Source organism: Pipistrellus kuhlii, unplaced genomic scaffold (genome assembly GCF_014108245.1).
Source record: "Pipistrellus kuhlii isolate mPipKuh1 unplaced genomic scaffold, mPipKuh1.p scaffold_m20_p_18, whole genome shotgun sequence".
In the NCBI taxonomy this organism is placed as follows: domain Eukaryota; kingdom Metazoa; phylum Chordata; class Mammalia; order Chiroptera; family Vespertilionidae; genus Pipistrellus; species Pipistrellus kuhlii.
The window spans coordinates 4092828-4108395 of NW_023425493.1; the positions used below are offsets into that span (position 1 = coordinate 4092828).

At 40.3% G+C, this 15568-nt stretch overlaps 1 long non-coding RNA gene across 1 annotated transcript; it reads left to right on the forward strand.

The window, feature by feature from the left end:
• Positions 1-4547: 4547 nt before the first annotated feature.
• LOC118721602 lies at positions 4548-14222 on the forward strand. Its single transcript, XR_004988779.1, has 3 exons — positions 4548-4557; positions 10255-10261; positions 13988-14222. It is a non-coding gene; the product is annotated as an uncharacterized LOC118721602 (long non-coding RNA).
• Positions 14223-15568: the final 1346 nt, after the last annotated feature.

Genomic DNA, 15568 nt, shown 5'->3' on the forward strand with positions numbered 1-15568 from the left:
GTTCCCACTTGAGTGCTGCAGCAGCTTTTAATCGGCCTTTCTGCTTCCAAACTCGCTCTTCTCCAATTCACTTTCCACGTTTCAATACAACATATGAAAAGCACACCTGATTGTGCCCAATCTCATCCTCTATTGTCTTCTAGTGTCATCTCTTAATTGGTTTCTCCATGTGCAATTTGGCTTTCTTTTAGTTCTTGGTTAAGTTATTGTCATTAATGTATCAAGTCCTTCATTCGTTGTTTGTTTGTTTTTTTCTCTCTGCCTTAAATTCTCTTCCTCAAATTCTCTTAGTTGACTCATATTTATGACAAAAATCCAAGCTCAAACATCATTCCTCAGAAAAACATTTGGATTTATCAGACTAGCAAAACTTACCCCCTTTTATTATCTGCACACACAAGAGTTGTATCCTTGTGGTATTTGTTTTTGTTTGTAATAATATATTTATTTATGAAATAATTTGTTTGAAAATGATGTGGTGTGTTGGCTGTGCAATGCACAAGGGTACCTAATTAAGAAGACTAATGGTGAAACCTAGCTCACAGACCACTGACAGGTCATACAGTGTGGTATGGAGTTCTATTTATCCATATGAAGAGAGGCCCTTTTGCTAACTGCCAAAAAAATATGTTGTCTACTCACCCAATGGTATGCACATGGCCTGCATCTACTTAGTGGAGGTTCCTTTTTCTAATTTGCACAAATATACCCAATGGATTCGCTCTAGCTCTGTATGCTCCTTCCTTGATAAACCCTGTGAGAGCAATCACCATTTTCGTTTCTACCATGCAAGCTGCTCTTATGAGTTGGGTAACCAAAGGCAAAGTTTTGTTCTACTCAATACTAAGATCCAAATCAGGCCCTGGGAATATAGCCTCCAGCGATTTTCCTGATGCTTGTTGTACCCTGGAACAATTCTCAAGAAGTCCCTAGAGTTCTGGATCAAATGGGTCCTGTGCTCTTTCAGAAATAAACAGACAAAGTTCCTGGATTGGTGGTTTCAAGAGGTTTCAGCTCTGAAGGAAGACCTTCTCAGACCAGAATAGTCAATGATCTGAACCTCAGGCTGGTCACCATGCCCTGAGCTTCCTCCTGGCACTCTGGATATGCTCAACTGCTAGCTTGAGGTTTTCAGTTTCTCCCTTCTAAGCCTCTTGGAGAGAGTCCCATCTCTGTTCTTCTCCTTTTTTTTTTTTTTTTTTTTTTTTTAAAGTTTTGATGCACCAGCAATTCAGATAATGAACGCACATTTATCATAGACATTCTGAAAAATTCAGGAGATAGTGGAAATTTACTCATAACTATATCATGCAAAATCATGCACTACTGTATGTACATTTATATGATATCCACTTAGCATTTTTAAAATATCTTCCTAACGAAGGCATACTGACTTCTGTGTACCAGGGTTACCTGCATCAGTATCTCAGTTGAGACAGAAAGAATATTTCCAACCCATATTGAGTATTTCAAGGGCAAGGCCAAAGTAAAAAGGGTGGATTCCTGAGTTAGCTCTGCCATGAACATAATGTGTGATACTAGGCGACTCCTTTGTCCTTTTTAGAGTTAAGTTTCATCACACGTCTAGAACATATTTTTTAGTGATAGATGTATTAATACTTTAAAGAATGAAACTATGAAATGCAAGAAATACATAGAATTTCTGCCATCTTTTTAGAGAGAAGAGCTCTCCACCAAAAAGTCAGATTAAGGATTAGAAAACCATATTAATTATCTATGTCCCTTCTTACAGATAATGGTTTGGCAATGTTTATTTCATTCATCATGTCTTCCTTTGTTGTTCATGTCTGTCCTTCTTCCTCTGGCAGTCCCTCAATTTCTGCAACTTAATGAAATTTATTGACTTTATTCTTTCCCGCCTACCTGTATGCCAGATTTTCTCTTTCCTTTGCTTGAGTGTTTCATATGCTTCATTAGCCTGAAATTAAATGAATAAGAACTTCAGATGACAGGAAGCACAAACAGATTGTGAACAGATTTTTAACGTTGTCAGTAGCCAGGGATAAAATAAGACCGTAGACACAAGTTAAGACCATACCCACCAAACTGCAAAAAATCCAGGGTATCTTAGATACAGTGCAATGGAAACTCCAGTTTCTCACTGGAGAAAGAATATATTGATACAGTCATTTTGGAAAACACTTTGACATTTCCTGCTAAAGGTGAAAGTGAGCATGCTTTATAAACCAGCAATTTTTTTCATTAAATATGTAATCCAGAAAAAAACGAAAGAGACACATGCCAGAGGTTTTAAACAGCTTTGTTTATAATTTAAAAAAATAAAACTGAAATAAACCAAATGTTCTTCAAAAGCAGAGAGAATATTTAAGTTGAAGTCAGTGCTCATGATGAAGTGTTTTAGAGCATTACATGAATTAATTATAAAGCAGGGTAGGCAAACTACATCCATAGGCCAACTACCTGTTTTTATAAACAAATCTTTATTGATTACCCATTTGTTTATGGGGTATATGTTTGTATACTGCGTATGGCTGCTTTTGCACTCTCTCAGTAGAGTTGATTAGTTGCAACAGAGACTGTGTGGCCTGCAAACACTAGAATGTTTTGTAATGTTTCTTCCAATGAACACTATCAGGAACACTTTTTTTATGTGTAATATTAAAATTTTTCTTGCAAAATGTTATACTTTAAGAAGAGTGTATAAAATAAATGTACATTTTAAGAAAAATAACAAAAATATCTCATGCCCAGGTAAGAAATAGTCTAGCAGCATAAATTTAGAAACCTCATATATCCTCTTTTCAAATATTTCAAATATATGACAAATAGTCACTATCATCAATTTTAGGTTAAAGCATGTGCATGTTTTTTAAAAATCAGATTACCCCTAAACAATGTATTATTTAATATTGCCTTCTTTTGAATAGTATATAAATAGGATACATACATACTCATGTGTGTGTGTGTGTTTGTCTATGTGTGTGATTTCTTTCTATTACTCAGCAGTATGATTTCAAATTTTTCTATGTTTTTTTTTTTTCTTTCAGAAATGTAAGTAATCCCTTTAATCTATTACAGGAGTCAGCAACCCAGATACTTGACCAGTAAGCAAATCCTTCAGCTTATTATGCTCTAACCACTTAGCAACAACAGCCAGGGTGGGTAAGTGATTTTTTAAATAGAAATGTATGCATTTCATAGAAGTTTAAAAATGTATTGAGGTTTTAAAAATGTATTCAGATAAAGTTGTTCATAATATTTTGTATCTGAAATTATGTTCCTTCATTAATTTACTAGTATAATAAGAGTTTATTTATGTTTTCACTTGCTTTTCTTGGTCAGTATCACTAACAGTTTACCTAAAGTTTATAAACTTTTACATTTGTGGATCTTCTCTATCTTTAACCTCTCTTTTATATATCATTATCATATGTTTCATTATTATTCATTATTTTTCTTTCCCTCTACTTTCTTTTCTATCTTGATTTGATAACTTCTAGGATGGATGCTCAACTTACAACTTTTTAGCCTCTTTTTAAAATAATGAACAAGCACTTTAAATTATAAACTTCCTTCTAATAATGTTCTAAATACATCATGTACTTTTTATTGCTGTGAATCTTTTATTACTGTTTAGTTCTAAACATTTCATAATATCCATTATAAGTTCCTCTTTGAACTATCAATTAGATTATCAAACATTTGCAATTTTTCAAGTTATCATTTTTGGCGACAATTTCTGACTTAGTCACACTGTGGCCTCAGAATGTGGTCTATATTTTAAAAAAATACGGTTCTAAGAAATGGTTGAGAACAACTTCATAAACCATACAGAGATGGCCATTTTTCTTTTCATGACCCTGGTATACTTGAAAAGAATGGTTTACCTCAAACTTTTAAATCATATTGCTCAAACTTTCTGTACTTTCCTTAAGTTCCACGACCTAGTCTTCCAAATCCCTAGATTCATGAAGTTTTGAACTGGGTCTTTGTGATATTGAATCCTTCCTCTGGACAGTATTCACCATAGATCTTGTACCAGTCTCAGGTACAAGAGAAGGTATTGACCTTCTCTTTATCTTTCAGCCTTGAGATCCTCAATGAAGAAAGTCAACCATGCAGAAGTAAGAGAGTTTGATTTTCAAGGTCTCTCCAACTTCTGAGAACAGCAACTCATACTCTTTGTGGTGTTTCTTGCCTTGTCTATCTTAACTCTGGCTGGCAATGTTAACTATGGTGACTGTTACCTGTACTGAGCTTCACCTCCACATCCCCATGTAATTCTCTCCAAGTGTCTTCTCCATGTCAGAAACTCTACTCCTTGGTCATTATCTCCCTCATGCTTGCCAGTCTCATAGGCCTGAGCCAATCCATCCTCTGGGAGGGCTGTGGGGCTCAACTCTTCTTCCTTGGTTTTGCTATCACTAACTGCTTTCTGCTAGAGGTCATGGAGCATGACCGCTAGGTGGTCGTCTGCAGCCCACTTCATTAGTCATCATGGTGAAATGGAGGGTCTGTGCCATGAAGACATCCTCAGCCTGTGCCACAGGATTCTTGCTCTCACTGGTTCCAGCTGTGGTTATTTTCAGTCTACCCTTTTGCAACACATGGATTGAGCATTTCTTCTGTGGTGTTTGACCTGTGCTGGATCTGGCCTGTGCTATTCCAATCACCAGTGATATTCTGACCTTAAGTATCAGCCTCGTGCCCATCACAGTTCCTGCCACCTTCCTCTTTATCTCTTATATCCTCATTATTTCCGCCATTCTCAAGATTGCCTCTGTGGAAAAGCTGGAAGAAGTCCTTTGGCACCTGCACCTCACACCTCATATGGCTGTGTCTCCATTGTCTATTTCAAGCCCAAGTCAGAGAACACCAAAGGTCAAGTTGAGTTCATCTCATCTTAAGGACTTACTCTGTCATAACACCTTTACTGAATGCTGTGGTCTGAGAAACAAACATGTCCAGCATGCTCTGTGGAGAATGGTGGATAGGAAATCCCTTTCCTAAGATAAAAGTCCTACCCAAATAGGAATTCGTGTCTTCCAAAAGAAAGCTTTCGGTAAAGTTACAAAACCTGGTTTTCAAGAGACTGGAGAAGTCTCATACATTATAATCAGGGCCAGAGAAAAGGTGAAGCTGGGGTGGCCTCTAATAATTAATTCTCACTTCCTCAATTATTTTGCTAACCAAGTACAGATCTGAAGACAAACACCCACTGACCTTATTCCAGGAGATGGTGACAAGGTCAGGGAGTGATCTAGTGCACATCTGAGGCTCGCATTTAAAGTGACTGGTCCACTTTGCTGAAGTATAAATCACATTAAAATCGCAACTTCACTGAATCTTCTTTTAACGTAAACTTGAAGTTTGAACATGGGGTGACTGGAAAGGAAATTGTGCAAAAATTTAATTGCCATGTGTTTTAATAAGATAAGCAAAGCAAAAAATATAGATATGCTCTAGGAAATGGGTTTAGAATGAGCTAAAAACATTCTAGAGAGAACACTTTCAAACAACCCACTGCAAGTCTCCTGTCACATGTGGATTCCAGAGGAAATGGAATTAGGGGGTAGGCATGGGGATAAGGAGAGTTAGTGGAGAGGACTGCTAACCACATATGACAGCCATGTAGCTCTGGTCATGTGAATATAGCTCACATGACTTGGTCTGAATCTTTGCTTCTGCTGGCTGAGGATAAGCCAAAAGAAGAAGTCCTTGTGGCACTAAAAGAAATGGACAGCATAAACACCGGGCTCAGAGGAAGGAAGACAGGTGGCTCAGGGAGTAGATTGCTGGAAGAATGCTATAAAACTGGCTAAGAAAAAAAAGATTAGATCTTGTAACATAGAAACCCACACCTAAAACCTACTAGTATATGTTTATGTTGACCAATGCCACCCCCAATAAATTTAATAAGGAGATCTTAGAAGTAGATCTTTTTTCTAGGTCTTATGCTCTACAGCAGTGGCTCTCAGCCTGTGGGAACAAATCTTAACCTGACCCACAGGTTGAGAAACGCTGGCAGGGTCGCCTAAGACCATTGGAAAACACAGAGATTTACATTACGACTCATAACAGTAGCAAAATTACAGTTATGAAGTAGCAACAAAAATAGTTTTATGGTTGGGGGGTCACCACAACATAAGGATCTCTATCAAAAGGTTGCAACATTAGAAAGGTTGAGAACCACTGTCTTAGAACATTAGATTCTGGTAAGCATCAAAACTGTCTTAAGAATGAAGCCCCAGGTGTGTTGACCGCAACGTTTGTGATCAAACAAGAGACAGAATCTTGACTTCAGTTGTGTGTCACACTCAGGCCCATGAAAGCAGATGACCTGTAGACCATACCCTCATGTTGCCAGGCAGAACAATGACATGGCTGACCTCCTTACACTGGCCCTAATCAATCAATAGAGCCCCAACCCCAACTCCTTTAGCCACTATGATTATTAATTTTTTCCTAGAACCCAAACCCAGGTCTTTGAGCATTAGCTTACCTGTGACTCCCAGCGTGGCGCCATTTTCTCAGCTAATAAACCTCTACTTTCTTTCCTGCTAACTCCTATTGGCAACTTGGACTTTGATGCTCACGGGTAAAAGACCCTTTCAGTGTGGTAACAATGTTGGCACCTAATAGAGGGCTCCCTTTTGCCTGTGGGTGGGAAACCCCAGCCCAAGCCTGCCTGCCAGCTACCTGATGTGTTGTCTCAGAGGCAGAGCCTGGACTGTGGCTTATGACTGAGTGCCCCCTGACTTACAGTGCATTCGTTTGCAGCATAATAAACAAAGTCCCATAACAGTAGCTGGTTTTGGAAATCAAGGATTTCTTCTGTAAGGTTTTGTGAGTGATAAAGCCTCAAATAACCACCCTCTCCTGGGCTCCAGGAAACCTGAATGGGAACAGGGAGAGAAGCAGTTCCTGAGAAATCTTAGCCAGTCTGTTGGATCTCATGTGGAAACTCAGCAAGAAAGATTATTTGTCTAGGTTCCCTCTTCCAGACTCGAGGAAACTTGGCGGGAACCAAGAGGAAGAAGTCTTGTACATTTGTTTTGTTAGTCTCTCTCTCTCCCAGAATCGAGGAAACGTGGTGGAACCAAGAGGTCTTGTTTATTAATTTGCTTATTTGATATTTGTCTGAGCCTCACGTTCTGGGAAGGGGGCCAATCTGATGTATTTCAGCAAACCTGGGAGGAGTTGGCAGCAGAAACTTGTCCCAGCCTAATTCGAGACAGCTGTTTGTCTCAGAGCCACCAAACTGAGTGGGCCTCGTGTTTGTTCCCTCTGAGTAAATAATGTTCAGGGCATGAGGCAGAGCAGAAGTTTAGGCCCCACAAGCTTTCCTGTTCTCTTGTCTGTTGTGTCTGACTTGTTGCTGTTCAACTCGTAGAACTTACAGCTCTCTACTCACTAACAACTATCTAATCCTAGAATTTATCCAATATCGTTCGAGCTAAAATAAGTAAATGTTTTTATAGGCCTTAATGATATGGGTAACTCCACCTCTGTAACTCACTGTAGCCCCCAGGGCTGTACATTACAGAACTGGGAAACATTTAGGTATGGGGCCACGAAAAGGAAAAGAATGATTTTTGTATGCAGACTGGCATGACCACAGTATTCCTTAGACTCGGAGGAACACTGGCCAGAGGATAAACACAGCTAGAGATCCCATATGTCCAGGCATTCATGTTAATGTACCAGAACAGACCTCTTCAGAGAAAATGTAAAAATTTGGTACAAAAGACAGGGAAATCGACTGAGCCTATTTTGTTGGAAACCCCTTAGAGGCAGAGGACTATGATTATTATGGAGCAACTGATTTCAGCATCAGTTTTTGCCACCTCACCTACCCCCACCCCTATTGGGAATAATAAAGTTGCAGTGCAGGCAACACCCCCTTCCTTTCTGTAGGGTATTCCAAAACTATAAATATAGGAATGGCTTCCCCTTTCCATACCAAAAGGACAACCCAATTTGGTCAAGAAACTTTCCCAACCCAGGCATGGCAACACCCTTCAAGACAGATGCCAATAAGAGCAGAATGCAAATGGCCACCAATCAAGAATGCTTTGGGTATACATTTCTTTCTTCTCCTCACACCTCATTGGCTGCAGAAATACTGTGCTGCATACAGAGAGGACCCTTTCAGAATGGAAAGTCTCTTTGCTTCTGTCTTTACTTCTCAGAGACCAGCCTTGGTAGACATTCAGCATATGCTGCTCTCCTGACTGCTGAAGACAAACTATTTTAGAAAAAGCTAGAAAGGAGGTGAGTCATCTACACAAGAAAAACCCTCAATATTAGGTGAGGGCTGAAGCCTCGGTAGCCATTCCTACAACTAACCCTGATGGAATGCTAATGACGGTACTTACCAAAACTTGAACATGATAGGGTTGTGTTCTGGCCTACGAAGGGAGTACCTAAACAAACAATAACTTCCAGTAAAGTTCAAGGGCTCAACCACTGAGCTGAGGAAAACCCTTCAGAATTCTCGGAGTGGATTTGTGGGGCCTACCGTTAGTGCACTGACCTAGATTCCACTGCTCCTGAAACTTCATGGTCATTAATATGAGCTTTTTCACTCAGATTGCATCAGATATCCACAGGTAACTTCAAAAATTTGAGGGTGCTTATGGGATGCCAACTTCACAATTGTCAGATTTCTTTCAGGGTCTTCAAGAGCCAAAACCAGGTTTCAAAGAGGGAAAAAAGACAAGAAATAAGGTGACATGCCTAACTGCTGGCTACAGCTCTGAAACCAGGAAGACATGAGAAGATGACAAGGTCAGACCTTCCCCTCAACCTAAAGTGTGCAACTCTAGAGGACGCCCCAAACTAGGTCTAAATCGGTGTGCCCATTGAAACAGGAAGGACACTGGGAGAAGGATTGCCCGACTCTGAGCCAGGGACCCGGACACTCGAAAGCCAACTGAAATTTGCTGCAAACACACCAGATGGCACAGGGTCCAGGAACGATGAGGTCCAGGGGGTCTGGTAGAAAGCAACAGCTCTTTTAACATCAACCACATGGACCCCCAGGCCACCCTAGAAGCGGAAAAGCAATTTATTGACTTCTTAATCAGCACCGGAGCCACTTATTACTTTTATTACTCTGTATTAAATACCAGATTAACAAAACTATCACAGGAAAGGATGCTAATACTGGGGGGCCTTAGGGAAGCCCGGGCAAAAGCTGTTCCTCCAAACTTTGGACTTCAAAAATGGGAGAAAAAGCTACCTAAGACAGAGCTTCCTTTAGGTGCCTATGTGCCCTATTCCACGCCTAGGATAAGATTTACTGATTGGATTAAATGCAAAGATAATTTTTGCCCTTGACTGAATAGACGTTAAAATTCTTTCTAGAAAATGCCTGTGCTTTACAGGTGGCCTTATTAAGCTCTGGGAGCAAAACCATCCCTAAGAAAACCCCAGATGTTACCTTGAGAGTAGTTAACTTGGAAGGTTTGCGCCTAAGGCAGGCCAGGACAAGTCAAGACAGCTGTTGCAGTGCAGATCCATCCACAGGAAAAGGCCATTATTTTTCACGTGAAACAGTAGCTAAAAGGAGAAGCAAAGAAAGGAACTTAGCCCTTGATAATGGCATTCTCCTGTACAGAAGCCAGGCACTAGTGAGTATCGATTTGTTCAGACTTACAAGCTTTCAGCCAAATAGTAGAGGACATATAATCTGGTGATGGTGATCCCCAAACCCTACAGATGACTGACCACCTTATCTGGGGTGCTTTGTTGGTTTACAGTATTGGTTTTGAAAGATGCTTCCTTCTGTATACACATAAGCCCTGTATCATGTAATGTCTTTGCCTTTGGATTGGAAGACCCAACCTCCAATACAAAGCAAAACAAAAGCCCTTTTGCTGGAGAGTGCTTCGCAGGAATTTAGAAACTCCCCCACCCTATTGAAAAAATTTCAGCTGGAGGCTTGAGAGACTTTAACTGGTGAAAGGAGCTCTCTATGTTGATAATATGTGTATTGCCAGCCTAAATGAGAGGGCATGTGACAAGAACACCATGATAACTCTGAACTGTCTAGCTGATCTGGGATATCGAGTCTCCCAGAAAAAGGCTCACATACTCCAGCCCCATGTAAAGTGCTTGGGATTAGAGATCACCCAAGGACAGAGAAGTCTACTCCCAACAGGAGGGACCCTGCCTTTCAGGCAGCCGTATCAGACACCTGTCATCAATTAAGATTTTGCAGGATATGGATCCTCAACTTTGAACTGATTGAAAAACCGCTTTATGCAGCTTTAAAGTGAACAGACCTAGAGTCCTTAGACTGGAAAAGAATTTCTAAAAGGCCTCCTCCTCCTCCTCTTCCTCCTCCTCCTCCTCCTCCTCCTCCTCAGTGCCCCTCCTAGGAGAGGGGGACCTGTGTGGTGGGGTCCCTTCACCAGCTTCCTTGGTTGCCTCCTATGGGCAGCCAGAAGCTGTTCCCCCTCCTGCCCACCTGGAAAGGAGACCCACTCCCTCCTCCTCCCACTCCTATTCCTCTTCCTTCCCCTCCTCCCCCTCCCCCTCATCTTCCCTCCTCCTCCTTCTTCTTTCCTCCTCCTTCTCCTTAATGGTTTTATTGATTTTACACACAGAGAAGGGAGAAGGAGAGAAACAGTGATCAGTAGCCTCCCACATGAACCCACAGCCTGGGTATGTGTCCTGACCAGGCTCTCTGCTTGGTATATAAAATATTTCTTAATTATTTCATTTTGGTACACAGGATGACTCTCAGCCACTGAGCCACACTGGCCAGAATCCAAAAGGCCTTCTTAACTATTAAAGAGAAACTCATGACTGCTCCCACTCTGGGTCTCCCCTCCCTAAGAAAGCCATTGGTGCTTTATTATACTCTACAACCTTTTATTCAATGTATCATTTTTCATTTTTTACTGAATCTTTCCTTCCTCTTCTTGTGAGCTGCAAAGAAATTCTTTCCATTTATTTTCATTAACTTCATATCTTTACAACTTTGAGGAGTGTACACATTCTCATTAAGATAAATAACCATATATCCTTTATTACCAAACGCTAATCTACCCATAGTAGATAAAGGTTTTTAATTATTTTAATGGTTCGCATTTTAGAGCCTTTCCAAGCTTTTAAAACCAAAATTTAAATTATTTTTTTAATTTATACAGCAAATGGTTCAGCTAGCCTTTTAAAGAATACATTCCCCATATAAAAGCCACGCTGTTTTCTCCATATGCGATGCTCAATGCATTTATACTTCATTATTGAAGCCAACATGTACCCCCACCCACTGCAGCACACAGCACAGCATCCTTCCCCAGGAGATTCTGCTGTTACATTCGAACTGTGACAATTCTTCTTGGGTCTCTTGCGTTCTGCATGTCTTGTGAGCAGAGGCGCTGATTGCTATTGCTCCGGGTGGTCATATCAAGAATATTTGTATAGCTACCAGCCTTACAAGACAGAGAGAGTGTCTTCCTCTGAAGCAAAGAATCGGCGCACTTAATGAACATCACAGCAGACTCAGTCCCCCAAAGTCAGAGTCCCTCATTTCTAATGCAATCCACTGCCTATTAAGGTATTTCCAAGCTCCCTTTGTGTTCTTCTGTAAGAACTGGTGCACATGACAATACTATTGCTGCGAGTAATAGTGCCTCTTGTCTCAGACCCAGGAGTTTCATGCCTTCTGCCTGGGTTTTTGAAAAAGTGGAAAGCAAAATGGTAAGCCTGCAAGTAAGGTAAGTCACAGTTCTTGACGATGGTTTTATTCCAATTTTCTTAATTCTCTAAATATGTTTTTTCCAGAATATATGGAGTGAGGTTTCATTCTTACTATTCACAGTAAGGTCAATGCCTTTCTCACATTCAAGTGAAACACTGGAGATTTATATTTTCCAGAGATATTTGCAGAACTGAAGGGAAATGCAAGTAGAAAATGAAATAATTAAGAAATATTTTATATACCAAGCAGAGAGCCTTTCTTCCCAGTCTCATTTTCCTCCTTTGACTCTTACAATCCTGCAACAAGGTGTTCAGAAATTAGAAAGAATATTAAAGAAATGCTGCATATATGTGTGTATATATATGATCCTTTAAGGGATGAAGGAATAGAGTGCATCAATAAAATAAAACCAGGCTTCATTAACAATAAATATTTTTAAAAAGATAATTTATTTAATTAATAAATTCAAACATTGGAAGAGAATGTTGAGGTAATCTTCCAGAAAATGTAGTAAAGAAGAAAAAAGTTAGATAATAAAACAGAGAAAATAGAAAATGTCAGGATTGCTAGAAGAAGTTTAATATCCAACAAATGTGAGTTCCAAAATGAATAGAGAAAATAAAAGAGAGAAAACATCAACAAAAATTATATTTCAATATATGGAAGATCATGAATTTCCAGGCTGAGTGACTAGCACACTGGGGCAGGGAAGTATTTACACATTGAAGACTATCATCTTGTAATACTCAAACTCTAAGGATAAAAAAAAAATTCTAGAAGTTCCCAAAATGAGAAATATGAAAGAACATTATATTAAAAAGACTAAAAATTTAAAAGAAATTGGATGTTTTTGCAACCACACAAGAAGTTAGAAAACAATGAAGCAGTGCCTTCAGTGATGAAGGAAAATTGACTTCATAAACACTTACATAGTACTTACTGTAATATGCCAGCCATTATCCTAAGCACATTCAGTATTTATTTACTCATTCTTTACAGCAATTGTTTGAGGGAAGTAATATTATTCTCCACTTTTTACAAATAAAGAAATTGAGCCACAGAAACATTAAGCAAAATGCCCAAGTCAGATATTAAGTGGCAAAGTCGGACATAACCCAGGCATGCTGATTCTAGGACCTGAGCTCTTGACTTTTGTATCAAATTTATTCCCTCAACATAAACATCTAAAGAAACTATTAGTTTAAAAAGAAATAAAAATAAAATTTTAAAAATATATGCCAGCCTTAATGGTTTGGCTCAGTGGATAGAGCATCAGCCTGTGGACTAGAGGGTCCCGGGTTCGATTCCGGTCAAGGGCATGTATGTACCTTGGTTGCGGGCACATCCCAATGGGGGATGTGCAGGAGGCAGCTAGTCGATGTTTCCTTCCATCGATGTTCTAACTCTCTGTCCCTCTCCCTTCCTCTCTGTAAAAAAAAAAAAAAAAAAATCAAATAAATTATATATATATATATATATATATATATATATATATATATATATGCCAAACCTTAACAAAAGCACTACAAAAAAAAATTGAGGACCATCTGAAGCAGTTCTGAGAAAGAAACCTAACATTATGTATTTACTATAAAATAAGAGGAGAAATAAATAAACAAAAAGAGCTTGAAATATAATAACAAAATACTCCCCCCAAAAGTAGAAACAAATAATAATAGAAATTATTTAAAACAGAAAAGTAAATATAAAATGACAGAAATTATTTTTAAATTTTGGAACTTTAGAAAAAGTAATCTATAATAATAAAAGCATAATATGCTAATTAGACCAGATAGCCAAATGACCTTCCAGACAAAGCTGGGGCTGCAAAAGCCAAGCCCCTTGTATGAATTTTATGCATCAGGCCTCTAGTTTAAAAATAAAACCTTCAGCAACTGTGATGAATCAGAGAGATAAAATAAATAAAACCAGGAGGCTTTCCATCAAGGGGGTGGAGTAGGTAAATGCAGTACACATGTCCTCCCAAAAACACATCCATATAACAGCTCCACAACAGAACAGCCGCCATTCAGAACCACCTGAAGTCTAGTTGACTAGGAGTCCTATAACTAAGGATATACAGAAGCCACATGGAGACTGATAGACGTGGAAATGATGGGGGCAGAAATAGAATACTGGAGATTGTTTTGTTCTGTTTAAAGAAAGCACATTCTAACCTGGCTGGGAGCTGCACGTGGGACCTGGGAGCTCCCCTGGAAATGTGGCCCACCCTCCACATCTGGGAGCTGCCTATCAGCATGGAAAGATGACCAACCTTGTTGCAGAAACCAGAGGGGCCAGCCCTCTGCATACCCATAGGCCTTTGCAAACCCCCAGCCCACATTGCCTGTAAACTGCCCATTTTACACACCCGTTCTTATCCCTTTTGCCTGCTTCCCTATGGAATCTTTGTCCTTCTACCCGATACAAGCAGCTGGCTTATAGTGGGGCAGCAGGATGACCTGCTGCTCTCCCATACTGCCAGCAGTATTGGAATAGACGTTCATATATGATTCGACCCTGTCTCTGCTTACAGGAAGTCTAGACCCATTAATTATCCAGTTTCAGAAACATGGAAAAGGCAGGTCCTACACCCCTGTGTGGCAATTAAAAATCAGGAGGAATATCTCAGCTGTGATGGCCCCCCTGAAAAGTGAGCGGCCCCAGGCCCACACCGGGCTCCCCAGCCCAGCGATCTAGTGCTGGGAAGAGAAGCCCCCATACCTTCTGGCTGTGGAAAGCAGCGAGGGCTGAGGCTGAGTGAGATGGAGGCTGCTGGAATCCCAGGCATGCCTCCGAAAGGGCCTGTGCAGGTTTACTCAGACTCCACGCTTTAAGTTCCGACACTGGGTGACAACCCTAAGGTACCAGGAACATGCAGAGAGGAACTGAATTGTCTGTCTTTGAGGGAAGGGTTGAGGGAGCATATTTCTCTCAGACAAAAATGCTGACAGGGGCCATGGTTTCTTGCCTGAGCCCGCCCCCACAGAGCCAGCACGCAGGCACCATATCTGAGTCTCCACAGAGGTGATTCCCTGAGAGCCCCGCCCCGTGCATCTGGTGGGCCCTCCAAAGCGGTTCCCAGTGGCTTTTTCATACTAGTGGCCGGTCTCTGCTCATGCTGTGGACTTTTCCAAAATCTTTCAAAAATTAACACACCCCAAATAAACAGCATCTAGCTTCAAGGTGCCCCCTGCCACTAGCTAAGAGGCCCCAGGCAGGGCCTCGGTGCACAAGATGGCCTCTCCCAAACATCTCCAAGCCCAGCACAAGTGCCAACTATTAGCAGATCACTGTGTTTCTGTGTAAATGGGCAGAGCAAAGGCAGTGGCAATCTTGGCCCGCACCTCCTAGGAGGCCCCAGAGCCAGCATACCTGCTAGATGGATAGTTTCACAAGGAAGTACCACCCAACCACATTCACGAGTGACACGTTAAAGGAGTAAACTCATTAGGCACCGGAGAGCCCTGCTGAGACAAGCCTTGCTCCAAGGGGATTACTAATGTAACCAAATCAGTAATAATAATTTTAAAAAGCTCCTAATAAGTGTAAGTCCTGGATCTGAGAGCTTCACAGATGAATCTTACCAAACATTCAAAGAAGAATTAACACCTATCCTTTTCAAACTACTCCCAGAATTGAACAAGGTCAGCATTACTTGATACCACAACCAAAGACCTTAGAGAAAAATTACAGATCAATATTCCTGATGAATACAGATACAAAAATTTTCAACAAAATATTAGCCAACCTAATTCAGCAATGCATTAAGAAGATCATACATCATGATCAAGTAGGTTTTATTCCTGGAATGCAAGATTTGATCAATATCCACAAATCAATTAATGTGATAAACCACATGAACAAAATGAA